At 38.8% G+C, this 13,840-nt stretch overlaps 1 long non-coding RNA gene across 1 annotated transcript; it reads right to left on the bottom strand.

The window, feature by feature from the left end:
- Window positions 1-10,027: 10,027 nt before the first annotated feature.
- On the bottom strand, window positions 10,028-11,087 carry LOC120435288. The gene is made up of 3 exons (XR_005609621.1): window positions 11,018-11,087; window positions 10,260-10,339; window positions 10,028-10,085 (listed from the first exon to the last, which is right to left on the bottom strand). It is a non-coding gene; the product is annotated as an uncharacterized LOC120435288 (long non-coding RNA).
- Between the last annotated feature and the right edge of the window lie 2,753 nt (window positions 11,088-13,840).

Here is a 13,840-nt window from a genome sequence, read left to right as displayed (position 1 = left end):
CACAACATGTTTAAGTCCCTGGCCTGGGGACTTGTAATGAGTTCATCTTCCATAGCTGCAGGGACAACACTGGGAAGGATTTTCAAGGTGGACGCAGTGAGAGGATCAGGGTTAAGAGGAATCATGCATTTGGACCACCTCAGCGCTATCAGATCACTGCTGACACCTCACCTACCACCCCCAGGGCTTTAGCAGGCAGACAAATGCTTGTGAGTTTGTGTGTGTGTTTGTGTGTTTGTGTGTTTTGACAGTTTATATGTGAATGTCAGTGTGAGAGGATGAACGTCAGTAGGAAAAAAATCCAGCTCGCCTCAAATGTCGAGGTTGCTGCAGTCACACGGAGAACATGTGAAGGACAAATTTTTGTGAGGTGTTGGGAGGCATGTCAGGCCGTCAGACAGCTGCGTTCAATCAGCGAGGGACAAACTGATGGGTGAAAATGAGATGTCAACAAGATAAGAATGAGGCCAGCGTGGAACAAAGATATAGGCAGCAACCACACATGCAGTACCGCGTGAATTTAAATCTCTCTGTGCACTCTCTGTGTCCTCTGCAGGAGATATTTACATATGAGTGGGGTTGATTTTAAAGGGACGGGTATGTTACCGCGTGTTTTGAGTGACGTACTCATGTTTATGACTGTTTGTGGATCTCCTGCACATGATCGTATGTGTGTACACTTTGTCTGTGTTAGACTCTCATTCATTCGGCACTGTATCAGATACCCTCCATCTCTGTTTGACAGGCAGCTGACGTGGAGCGAGGCCAGATAGCTGCTCCGATCAATGCCTTCGATCTGCACACACTGACAGTTACTAACACACTCGCGGACGCATCTGTCATGACTGATGTTTTTTTAACATGAAAAAAGTGTGACTTTAACTCACATTGTCTCTCTGTCTTAAACCGAAAGGACCATCTGTCACAATAATTGGTCGGAGGATTCAATCTAAACGCGCTTCTAATCCTCGAAAAGCTATGGTAGGTAGCCATAATGATAACTTATGACAACGCAATTAAGAAGGTCTACAATCTTTTTTTTCATAGTCTGTTTTAGTATTATTCTTTTATTAGCAGACATTAAGATGTAGAATTCACAAGGAGAAATGGAAAATTGCAGCCATTTGCGCCTCCATCTTATGCCTCTGCCTAATCAAACTCCAGCCTGTTAACTGCCTGTTCTAATTACACTGCATCAATACACAGACTGGCTTTACTATCTGCCAGTCTGAGGGTCTCCCTGTGCTCAGTTTGGAGAAAACAGCTATGAGTTCTTCACTGCTGGTGCACACTGTTATTTATTTTTAAGGTGCCAGCTGATGAAATTTGATTTCTAATTTTTCGGTCAGCCTCCAGTTGCATGAATTACCGACAAATGTGTGAATTTTGTGTCTGACGTTAGCGAAATCATCCCTGTCTCCCCCCTCTCTCTCTCCCTCTGTCCTCTCACTTTCTGTTCTATTTCCTTTATTTTTTTTCTCCGTGTCTCTGCTGCCCTGAGCTCCTGTCAGCTGAAACAAATAGCCTTGTCTCAAACAACTAGAGCACAGGGCCGGTGTCACTCAGTCTTCGGAGCGCAAAAATTGATCATGCTCGGGCACAAAGTTAATACAAATCAAAATAATACACTCTTTTTTTCCTTCTTCTTTTTTAACATGCATGCAATGTTCATGCAGTAAATTGACTGTACAATCTTTTATTCCTTGGTTTATTCATCCAGTATGAATTCAGTTATTCGGGGTTCTGTATATCTCTCACCCTTCACCCTGTCCACTGAATATGGAATTACTTTTGCTATATTTGTGCAGTTTATTCTTTGTGATGGTTTTGCAGTGAAGGGTTTGGGTTACTAAAAGGAAGAACATCGCTGGCCTCTCTATATATTTAACAGTACTAAGCAATAAAGCAAATTATTTATCTGAGGTAGTGATTCTAAAGGAAAGGAAAAGCCAGGAAGCATAAATCATTATTTCTATTAGTCATTTAATGAAATGCAGGAATAAATGTACAGATACATTTAAATAAGATAAATTGTATATTATGGTGACTGTGCAGATAACTACTTGTTGGATTAGATATTCCACTCACTCACTCACTTGCAAACTTCAGAAAACTTCTACTTGTGAGGTTCCTATAGCTACAGCTGATCAGACAAGAATGGTGTCGGTGAACGTTGTTCCTGTCAATGCGTGAATCGGACCCCGTTTACAGCCAAACCCCGGTCTGACTTGCTCTGCCTTCTGGCCTAATAACTAGAGCAGCATTCAGTCAGCCATCTTGGCTTCACAGTTTCAGTTCTCAGTATCTCATAGTCCTCCCCTTCACTGAAGAATACAGCACTGAAAAAGGAGATCTTTTGTCTTCCTTCACCCTAGGGCTTTGACTTTTGATTATTTTAATTAGTTTTTAACCCGTAAATAAGTTATCAGTATTATTTTTCATCTATTTTCTCCATGTGAAAGAGCATTTTTGCAGAATAAGAAATAAAACAGTTTGCACACCCTGCAGAAAGAAAATACTGACTGGGGATGACACTGTATTTCTAAAGAAATAAAACTCCCAGGCTTACACATACACTTGTTTAATAAATTTACCTAAATGGTGATGAAATATGTACCACTGAAGTAACACACTTTATTTTTCACAAGCTACAAGTTTGTGGGTCTTCAAGCTGTTGCATTTAGAAACTTAGAAACAAAAAGTTCTAAACTAAGATAGGACATTTGACTTGAATTTATCCAAGAAATTGGGACTCCTGAAAGTGATGTGAAACAGTGAGTCACAGAGAGAAAATTCAGTTCTACAAATGAATGCTTCTTTTGCCTCGTAAACAATCTTTGGCAGAGTACAGAGAGCGCAAAGCTCCCGTTTTCGGATGCCAAAATCTGGGGGGTTTTGGACTTTTTGGGGGGAGTTTTATTTTTGGATGTCTTTAAGTTACTCATGGGAACACTGTTAATTAGCGTCAGCTAAAATGATCTACTAGATGAGACATTTGTCGTCCCTGGCTAAAAACAGAAGCTGCTTCCTGATTTTATTTATTTATACTTTTTATATTTTTGGTGGAAGACAAAAGAAAGGTTCTGCTACAAAAAATCATAGCTTTAGGTTCCCTTCAAGGGACGCAGCGAATGAACACCAGCTGGCTAAAAGGTCGTCGGCACACAGGATCAGTGTTGGGCAAGTTACTTTGAAAAAGTAATTAATTATAGTTACTAGTTACTTCTTCAAAAAAGTAACTGAGTTACAAGATTCTAAAAGCAATTAATTACTTGAAAAGTAACTATTGTGTTATTTCAAAAAAAATGTTTAAGCCTCTGGGGTCCAGGGTATAATTGGCCATTTTTGACTACTTTTGATTTTCCTTTTAAAAACTATTTATTTGCCTTGTTTGGTATCATTCTTTTCAGCACGACCTCACGTGTCTGAATTTATAGTTATGTTTTCATTTTGACATACTGTATTAACTAGAGATGGACCGATCCGATATTACGTATCGGTATGGGTCCGATACTGACCTAAATTACTGGATCGGATATCGGTGAAAATTAAAAAATGTAATCCGATCCATTAAATATCAAAAAAGCATCTCACAAAACTTGCAACACGGCGTAACTCGGCTCATAACCATAGCACTCGGAGCAGTATGCATCACGTGATAGAGCAGCTGTGTATTTGTAGCCTCGCTACCAAACCAGCATTTCATCTCCGAGGAAGTTATCCCAGAGAGAAGTAAAGCAAGTGTGTAAGTTCATCTCTGAATGTTTGTAAAGCGTTCCCACGTTAAGCTTAACAACCGATATATGGAGCGACTGCCTCTCTCTCCCTCTCCTGCCGCTACTTCAATTGTGAAACTGATTAATGATCAGCTGATCGGCTTTTTCTGTGGCGAGTCCGTCTCTCTTCTTTGTTTTTGGCCCACTTTGCACCAGAAAGAGGAAACCAGCGGCTGAACAACAGCAGCACGTTTAAGCTTGATAAGCTGTCGTTAGAATTTATTTAATATTACTTTCTACACCAGGATACGTAGCTGACGGCTGGTAACTGTGCAGGGGCGGATCTAGCAAAGTTTAGCCAGGGGGGCCGATAGGGCATGAACAGGAAAAGGGGCACAAAGACATACTTTTCTTTCTTATTCTCATTTAAAATACGTAGCTTTTAATAAATAATTAGCTGAATCTTACACCCAAAGTTTTAATCTGATGTAAATGTATAGAAGTCCATTACTATATATAGTAACTCTTAAGTCTATATACCCTAGTAAGCTATAGTACTTTTTCCTTTGGGAAGGTACCATCTGTGCAGTCTGCAATTCTGTTGAAGAAAGATGTTGAGTCTATTTAATTATTCTTGAAAAATAATTTGTTTCTGTGCATTTTTTTTCACCCTGCATCAAATTAAAGTTGATTACATCGATTAAGCATCATGAGGTGGAGGGTGGGGGGTGGTTCCCTATTTTATTTATTTTTTTGCTGGGAGTTTGCAACCCTATTAGTTAGGTTGCTTAATATTTCTGCTAAGTACTCTTTAAAATAATAATAATAATAATAATACATTTTATTTGAAAGCGCCTGAAATACCAGAATAGGGAGGATGGAGCAGGTTTAAGTTTATTAGATTGATCAGTGTTGCTGAACTATGAAATATTTTGGGTGCAGTGTATTTTTACACACAGGTATAACAGAATAGCTTTAGTGTTGTTGTTTATTTAAACTTGAGTATGAACTTATACAAATGCAGCAAGATATTTAAAAAAAGTTTTATTGATTAAAAACACAATATCGGATTCATATCGGTATCGGCAGATATCCAAATTTATGATATCGGTATCGGTATCGGACATAAAAAAGTGGTATCGTGCCATCTCTAGTATTAACACAATTGATCTAAAATCAGACAAATAACATAAAATTCGAGTAGAAAATTATATTTTTTACTGTAGCAACCACAAACATGTTTATTGAATCATATTTCATAACTTTAAATGCAAATATAAATTGTCAATTTTAAAATCATATGCACAAGTTTTGCAAACAACAAAGTTATTTGCAGCCATTTACCTTTTACCCTTTTTAAATAACCATTTCAAACTATTTACATAACAATCAGGTGTTCTGCATTCAATAAGATGCCACACAAATTATTTGTGCCACTCCAAAAAATAATTTCTGTCCACTATAAAGGAGAACATCACAGCCTGATACCTGCAGGTCTGACAGCAGCAGGTGTATCACTCCCTGTTTTTACCTGGAGACAGCAGTCGCCTCATTGTTCTGACACACAACACAAAACTATCCACAACACTACAAACTAACTACACAAGACAACACTTTAACTACACACTCCAAACACGCTAAACGTCACAAATCTCTCACATCTCAAAACTCGCTCTCTCTTTTTCTGCTGTCTTTTCTCTCTCTCTCTTTCTTAAAATTCCTAAACATCCAAATATCATGTTGCCATATCATTTTTGATTGGTCGACATGGTACATTTTTCCACCAACAGGAAAGGGCTGTGTTTTGTTTTGTTTTTGTTTTATTTGTTTGGTCATAAGCAGAGAGTGCTTGCTAGCGCTGTCCTTAGACAGTAAACGTGGCGAAACTATTGAGGAAAAAACACGTGTATATATTGTTTATCATGACTCTGGTTTTACGTGGCCTATCAACACAATTTAAAAACTGCTATATATCACCTTGTTGCTTTGTCATGTTTAAGTGGTCATGTGGCTTACCACGACTACTTTATCCTTCCTCAGTCAAACAGCAGCACTCATGCGATTGTTTTGCCCCCTTAGCTCCAGGTGCTGTGCCAAAAAGTGATCGTCTACCAGAAAGTGATAGCTGTCCGCAGGAGCGCGCGCAGCTGCTTATAGCTGTAGCGCCCAGATTACTTACAGCTACGTCCGTGCAACTGATATAAGGTGCGGTAAGCTGAACACAGCTTCAACCATCTGTTGAAAAATAGTAACGCGACCGCACCGCATTTTCTTGTTAGTAACAGTAACGGCGTTGTAACGATAGAAATAGTAATTATTTAGATTACTTGTTACTGAAAAAAGTAACACCGTTATTCCCATCACTGCACAGGATACAGTAAATAATACTAGCATTGCTTGACTTTACCCCATCATAAAAAAACAAAGAAGGCCCAGATCAATCCTAAAGATTGCTCTGGGACATGTCTTTGATATATATTAAAATAATCAAAAAAAGGCCCATGTTTAACATTAATGCATGACAGTGACTTAAAAACTGGGATTTTAAAGTTCCAGTCAAACTTCACATCTTCTTTTGTATTTGTCGTCATCATTTCTTTGTAAAATACAATATTTTTAATATTAAATTATTTTTAAGGCCAAAAGTAATAGTATTTGTAACGCCCTCTAAATGGTGTTTGGTTCAGGAAACCTGTGTCCATACAAGAAGTCACATTATGACACTTAACTGTAAAAGCTGGAAGGTAAAAATCTACGCTAGCAAAGTTGGAAAACAATAGCAGCTAAAGTGCTGGAGCCAGAGAGGCAATAGAAAAGGACTTTAGTCTGGCCCTAGCCTGAAGGAAGTTCAGCTGAACCATCTGACAACTCCAAAAGGGATGGAAGGTCTTGGCCCAGGCTGTGTTCAGCAGTAGCAAAGTACTACTAACATCATCTGGCGTTGAATGATTCAAACCAATCTATGTTCTTTAGAAGAAACAATCTGAAGACTCAGGGGAAGCCTTGCTCGGTGGACCAGCACTTTGTCCGAGCAAAATTACTGGAGGGACCGTGCTGGTTTGACCAGTCTGCATCAATCAGCAATCTCTAGAGCAAACAGTTGCTTTAGTGGCTACTTGAGGCTGGCTCCAAAAGCACTTCACTCCCCACAGACTTCCATATTAAAATCATCAACAGCATTTAACAAAAACAAAAAAACATTTAAATCCTGGTACAAAAACAAAATGGTTTTATTCCTCTGTGAATAACTTCGCCCTTCATAACAACTGAAATGTGGATGTTTTAGATTCACCAGTGTCCCAACACAGGGGAGCTGGAGCCAATTCTCTGCTAGGCCTCACCTCCACTAATTAGACTCACAGAACTATACTTATGCTTGTGTTGTTGGTGCCTTTTAGACTACTTCTAATCAAGTTATCTGGCAAATAATATAGAGTTCTGTATTGTACAGCACTTTGTGCTTCAGGTTTGCTGACTGAAATTCAACTGTTTTATTTAGCACTAGTTATCAGGTATGTGTGTTCATTTGCTGCAGTTAATGAATGTAACTTATCAACCAAGCTGGCTAGCAATAGCTGCTAACTTAGCACACCACCCTGTCATCCACATTTAGTGAAAATAAACACAATGGCAGCAAAAATAGTAATATTGAATCTTCAGAATATGAAGTCATGGTGCCTTTATTAAAGTCAGTCTACATGTGTTTTTCAAATGTAAAAAGGTCCCTCAGGAAGATAACGCAGGACTAGAAGATATTAAGGTTGTTTGCGCAAGCCATCTGGTCCTACAAGCAGATTGAGAGCTGGGTCTGTATTCTCAACATTAACCGCCTGGTTGCCTTGATTCAGTTTGTTGTTTTATTGCACAGAATTTCAAGGCACAACAGGGGGGCTCATGAACGTGTCTTATTTGGGAACCTCAGAATTGCCTCATTTCTCTACCAATGATGGGCTTCTGTGGCTTCATCAGAGAATGACCTTCAGTGTGCACTGGGGCCGTTTGCAGCTGAGAGTGAAGCTCAAGTTTGAGGTTTTTCTGGCATGTCCAACTGGGACGAGAACCTGCTGTATATGAAGAACATGCTGAAGAGATTACTTATGTCATCTGGCCTGAGAGGACCTCAGGACATCACATTAGGTTCTAATGTTACTGGGGAGAGGGACATCTGGACAGCCTGGTGCCACTGTAACTCAGAAAGGAATAGGTTTGGTTTTTTTAAGGAAGAGCTCATAAAGCTTTGGATTAGATCCATATCACAATTCTGATGCATCTGATCAGTCATGAACTTAGTTTGAAACAAAAAATTGTTTTTAGCCACAAAATAGATGGTATGGCCTTCGCAGAGACCCAGTCTCAAGATTGACTAAAGGGAAAGGAGACACTAAGACAAGTGAAGAATAGATATGGAAAGTACCCCAAGATCCTTTTAGCAACCTACATACCAAGTACCTTAAAAAAATGCGTGCAAGTGTCTTTAGATAAATTGGTGTTGTTTCAAAGACAAAGGGTGGTCACATCAAATATTGATTTGCTCTTTGTATGAGCTTTATTGTATATACAGGGATAAAGCATCTTTGAGTACCTAGAAAAGTACTCTATGAATAAAATATATATAAACATTACTCACCCAAGGTATGAGTTCTTTAGGCACAAACATTTCACTCTTCCAGATTCATACAGACAAAGACAGACATGATGGAAGACTTGTTTTGGTTTTGTCATTTAGCTCAGGATGTCATGTAGAAAAAAAACAGTATGCAAAGTAAAGCAAAGTAGCTTTTCTAGTTGAGTTTACATATCTGACAAAGAGGGGCAAGAAGTGCATACTTATTTAGTCCCACCCCTTCTCCTAAAGTCATCATTGATTATTTGTCCAACTTCCTTATTATGAATAGATATCTAATCACATCAGTACATACATGATGGAAAATACAAAATATTATCATATTATCTTTTTTATGACTCCATAATGTCTCATTCATTTTGCCAAGAACCTCCACATTCAAATTCTGAATATGCATGAATTAACAATTAAATAAGCATTTGGTTGTTTTTTTGTTTTGTTTTGGGTTTTTTTCAGTTCAGACTCCCAAGAGAATGCTAAGATTAACACAGTAACAAACTAAACACTTCAAAAAAACTTTAATTAACATTGATACTTTGAGCTCCCCAACTTATCTCACCAATTATCTTGTACACTAATTTGTCTCTGACACACAAAATATCAATAAATAAATGTGCTTCCCATGAGCGACAACATAAAACACACACATAGCAATACTCTATGTCTTCCAGGTTGTTTCTCATATTACAGATGTCCGACCCACATTCCCACTGTTTGTGAGTGCCTTTTTTCTGCTCTCTTTAGTTGACATGCATTGGAGCTGACTTCTTCCATTTACATTCAGGACAACATGGAAAGAGAACCTCATCTAGTCCATCAGAGGGAGAGAGAGAGAGAGCGAGCGAGACGGACAGGAAGACAGGCGGAGCAGGAAATGTTTGAAAGCGCAGGAAACACGCCTAAAAACTATTTCCATCGTTAGAACTCACACCAACCATCTCCAACATCACTCACTGCCCACCCCACGCACACACTAAAACATTTATACAGCCATGCCCATCTGCGGATGGTTCTGCCTGTGAATTATTTACCAGTGGAAATGCAGGAACAATCTAATTGAAAAGAAGGGAGCTGCATTGGAGATAAAACTCCCTCCAACCCCACCCTCCACCCCCCGCCTTGTATGATAAATGTTTTCCCGTCGATGTAGTCAGATTCTTCTGCTGTTGTCTGTTGTTTTGTATTCTCAAAGCTCCCCTTCTGCAGCTGTCTGCAATTACCACAACGTTAATGACTCTGTACCTCTCTGAGTTAAATATGGGAGTGCTGTCCTTAAATTTGTAGTTTCAGTAAGTATGTGGCTGCTGCACAGGCTGTTTGTTTCACCAGTGGAGACTGAAGCAGCACAAGGCAAATGTTGCCTAACTTAACTTCTGGCCAATTAACACTAGTGTACTTTAAAAGATAAAATTGGAGATGTACTGAATGCAGTTTTCACACCTCTGTAGATAACTTCTTGTTATCTAAAGTTAGACAGGGAGAGCCAGCAGAAACTTTTTACATTGGCCTTCATGAAAAAAATAGTACATAGGGAAAAAAGGTTTTCTTGAATAAAGATTCAGATGAGATTTCAACCACAGGTTTTTAGTCATGACAGTACATAAATTAAACTGAAAGAAATATTACAATACAAGGTCTAATGTTTACAAATTGGGCAGGCTGGGTAAATGAATGAATCGGCAAATCTCCCGTGTGCATGGCTTCGAAGCTGAAGGAAGGCTGCTTGCAGTCATTTCACGCTCCAGCTGCCGAAGTATTACAACCAGGTGATATGTGTTAATAAGTTCGGAGTCAGCTGATTGAATGAATGACGAAACGTTTCTCACTGAAAATACTATCTCTAGGTGAACAGAATCAACTTTCTGCGATTTGCTTCCCTGAATGATTGTCCATGAAGTTTATCTTTGGTTTTTTTTTACCTGTAGTTTCTTGAAGCCACAGACTGTCATTCACTCTCGAGCCGCCACACTGCTGCAAATTGTTTCCAATGTGAATGCAGCTTTAAAATAAGATACAAATATTATTTATGTATTCATTATTGTTGCACTCACTCAAGTTGTTCTTTTTCTTTCGTTTGCTGCTTCACCATACTGCTGCCAGATTACATTTCTGCTCCATTAAAAGTCAAAACAATGGAAATAAAACATACAAAAAAAGACATATAGTCTTTTTTTGACAAAAAATATATGGAGGAAAAAAACAATGTCACAGTGGGGGTATGGAAAGTACTACAGGCAATTTGGTCATGCTGTCATTGAGTATTGTGGATGCATTCTTTGGATATGTGATGTAATTTATGTTTAACCATAAATGTTTAAAGGTAGCAAAGATGGTGGTTTGCTATCTTTGCTCCTTGGTTGCTCAATAGATGATGTTAATTCCGTTCTGTGTCCAGTTGGGTTGCCAACAGTCCCATTTTAGCTGGGACAGCGAAATTGGTTCGTCCTTTATTCTACCTTAAATGTCCTGCATATTGACTGTTACCTGCAATGTCACACACAGTGCATATTTACACTATACCCAGCTGGTTGTGCATTGTGCTTCTGACACACCAGAGTGTCCCTTATTTGATAGTTAAAAATTTTGTAACGCTAATGTCCAGTCTGTCAAAGTCTAGTCTCTGTGTTTTGTCTTTAGCATCCCCGTGGAAGTCAGTCTTGTCTCCATGTTTGTTTACCTTTCTGTCTTGTGTCCCTGCTTAGTTCTGCCAAGTTCATATGTCTTAGTTCATGGCAACAGTGTTTGTTACTTCCTGTTTTGTTCTGATAGCCCTGTGTCTTGCATGTGTTGTGTTCAGTTGTGTTCCCACGTCTCATTAGTTAGATTCTGTTCAGCTGTGTCGCCAGGTGTCTCCAATGTGAGAAATCATGCTTCTTAGCCAAAACGCAAGTCACTTACTGCACGTGCCAGATCAAGAAAAAAAAATGCACAAACCCAGCTTGCACACAGTACCCCATAAATATTGGCTGGGGACATCAGTGTTGTGTGTCTGCTGATGACTTTTGCTGTACATAGCAAAAAATAAATAGATTTCTCTCACTGACACTGTATCGCACATGTACTCATGCCCAGAGTACTGCACACGCTCATGCAGCGCGGCCTCTTTTGAAGTGCTGCATCACTTGGCTGTAATGGAATTCTATAGCTGACTGCTGACTGGAGGCTTTGGAGGGGGATGGATGGAGAAATAGGTGGATGCAGAGAGAAATGACTTGAGAGGTAGGTGGAAAGGTGGGAAAAACTGATTGAAGGAAACAGCTGGACTGTTTTTGTGTTGATGTGAAGAATTGTGCCATTTGTTTTCAGGGGGTTTTGCATATTTGGATCTGCATCTGCGTAATTGTGTGTTTGAAAAGTCCCTGTGTGAGACACTGATATTATATGTGTGACCTGCAGAGAGATAAAGGGTCTTTTTTGTTTTTCTAATGGCTGTATAAAAAAACAAACAAACAAAAAAAACCCAACCTTGCTCACAGCTTCAAAAAGGCTCTCTGGAGTAAGGATGTAAGTGCATGCAACACCCTTCATCCTCTTTCCTTCCTTCTTTTCGGCCTACATTTTAGCAGGGGACAAGAGGGTACTGTAAAATTACCTTTTGATTCATCCCCTTTCATTATGCAAATAGACTTCATTATCTGGGCTGACTCTAAAGTGTTGTTATAATGTATTCATTAGTCTACATGTAGAGCTGGGAAAGTGTTCACTGAAGGGTACTCAAGTGTGTACAATTTTGCACGCTCCCTATTTTTTTATAGGCACTTGTATACACTATATTCAATAAAGTGTGTGTGTGTGCCCGTGCACCTGTCTGAACATTGCATTCCTGTTCATAGCTAATGCTCAAAATCACAGTAAAAACGTTGAAGTTGAAGCTTCTTCAATACAGAGACATATTTACAAGTGAAATAGATTATGTGGGTGTAACGTAATTAAAAACACAATTAAATCAAAATACAAGCAGTGGGGAGATATGCACTTGTAGAGCATTATTGGCCTACACCTGCACCTTCCTAATCACTGTTGTTAGATTATAAAAGGGAGGAGAGGAGGGACAAATTAATATACTAGACTTCAGTTAGATTTTTCATATATTTTGCAGCTACTGTTCTCATAAAAAGATGTCTCCCTGAACGTTAACATCATACAGGAGGAAAGAGAACACAACATTTTCTATAAAATACTTGTTATGGGTGTTATCTTGAGGGTAACTAGAGAACATAATACTAGTCTATAATGATGTAGTTGTAAGCCGAGTCTCAAAAGAAGATATAATAATGAACCTTTTTCAGTGTTGCTGTCAAGGATAAAAATGGTAATTTTCTTCATTTTTTTGTCTTTACTGTCAATAAATTTACTAAAAAAGAGCAAAACAATTGATCTCAATAACAAGTGCAATGTGTTTTTCCCAACCCTGACTTATCTTCCCTCTGTACTGTAAAGCCGTATTGTTCTCCAAACATTCATTTAAAGTTTTTAGTAATATTAACTGTGATCACTGTGAATAAGGTTGTTGTGAGACAAAGGCCACTCTAGAAGCTCAGGTGCTTTGCCTCTTCTGCTTATAAAAAATTGCATCAGAAAATAAAGTCCTCTTAATGTATAGAGAATAAAAAGTCTGTATTTACACTCACTGGCCTCTTGGTACAGTGTGACTGTTCAACTGCTCATTAAAACAAAGGTCTAATCAGCTAAACACAGGGCAGCAACTCAGTGCGTTTAGACATCTAGACTTGGTCACTGGAAAAATGTTGCCTGAAATGATGAGTCTGAATTTCTGCTGCAACATTCAGATGGTAGAGTAAGAATTTGTCATAAATAACGTGAAGGCATGGATCCATCCTGCCTTGTACTGAGATTGTTGTAGACATGATGTGATGAAATGATGTAGGTGATATATTTTGGCACATTTTGGGCCTTTTAGCATCAGTTGCCCAACTGAGCTTTTTTAAATGCCACATCTACTTGGAGTAGCCTACCTGAATAGTGTTGCTGACCTTGTCCATGCTTTTATGGCCACACTCGACCCGTCTTCTGATGGCTGCTTCCTGCAGAATAATATGCCATGCCACAAAGCTCCAATTATTTCAAAGTGGTTTCTTTAACATAATAATAACTAGACTAAAATAGACTCCACAGACACCAGATGTCATTCTAATAAAGCACCTTTGGGATGTGATGGAATGGGAGATTTGCATCATGGATTTTGAGGCAACTGTATGATCCTGACATTCCAATATAGACCCCAAAAACTCTCTAAGGAACATTTCCAGCACATTGTTTAAGAATTAAGGAATTATTAACGTGTCCATCCAGTGTATATGACTTCTTTTCATTCACTGAATTCACTGAGTTTGAGTCCAGTTTGAACCAATGCACTGTTTGGTCACCTCCATACTCTAATGCACAGGTCATCCAAATTATTCTGGCTATGGATAATAAATGGGACACCTTCAGCACCACTTACTGCACAGTGGAACATTTTCTCTAAAATCTCTTTCCT

This window comes from Oreochromis aureus, linkage group 20, assembly GCF_013358895.1.
Source record: "Oreochromis aureus strain Israel breed Guangdong linkage group 20, ZZ_aureus, whole genome shotgun sequence".
NCBI classification, from domain to species: Eukaryota; Metazoa; Chordata; class Actinopteri; order Cichliformes; family Cichlidae; genus Oreochromis; species Oreochromis aureus.
Note: the sequence above shows the minus strand (reverse complement) of the source record. Positions and strands in the feature narration are given on the sequence as shown.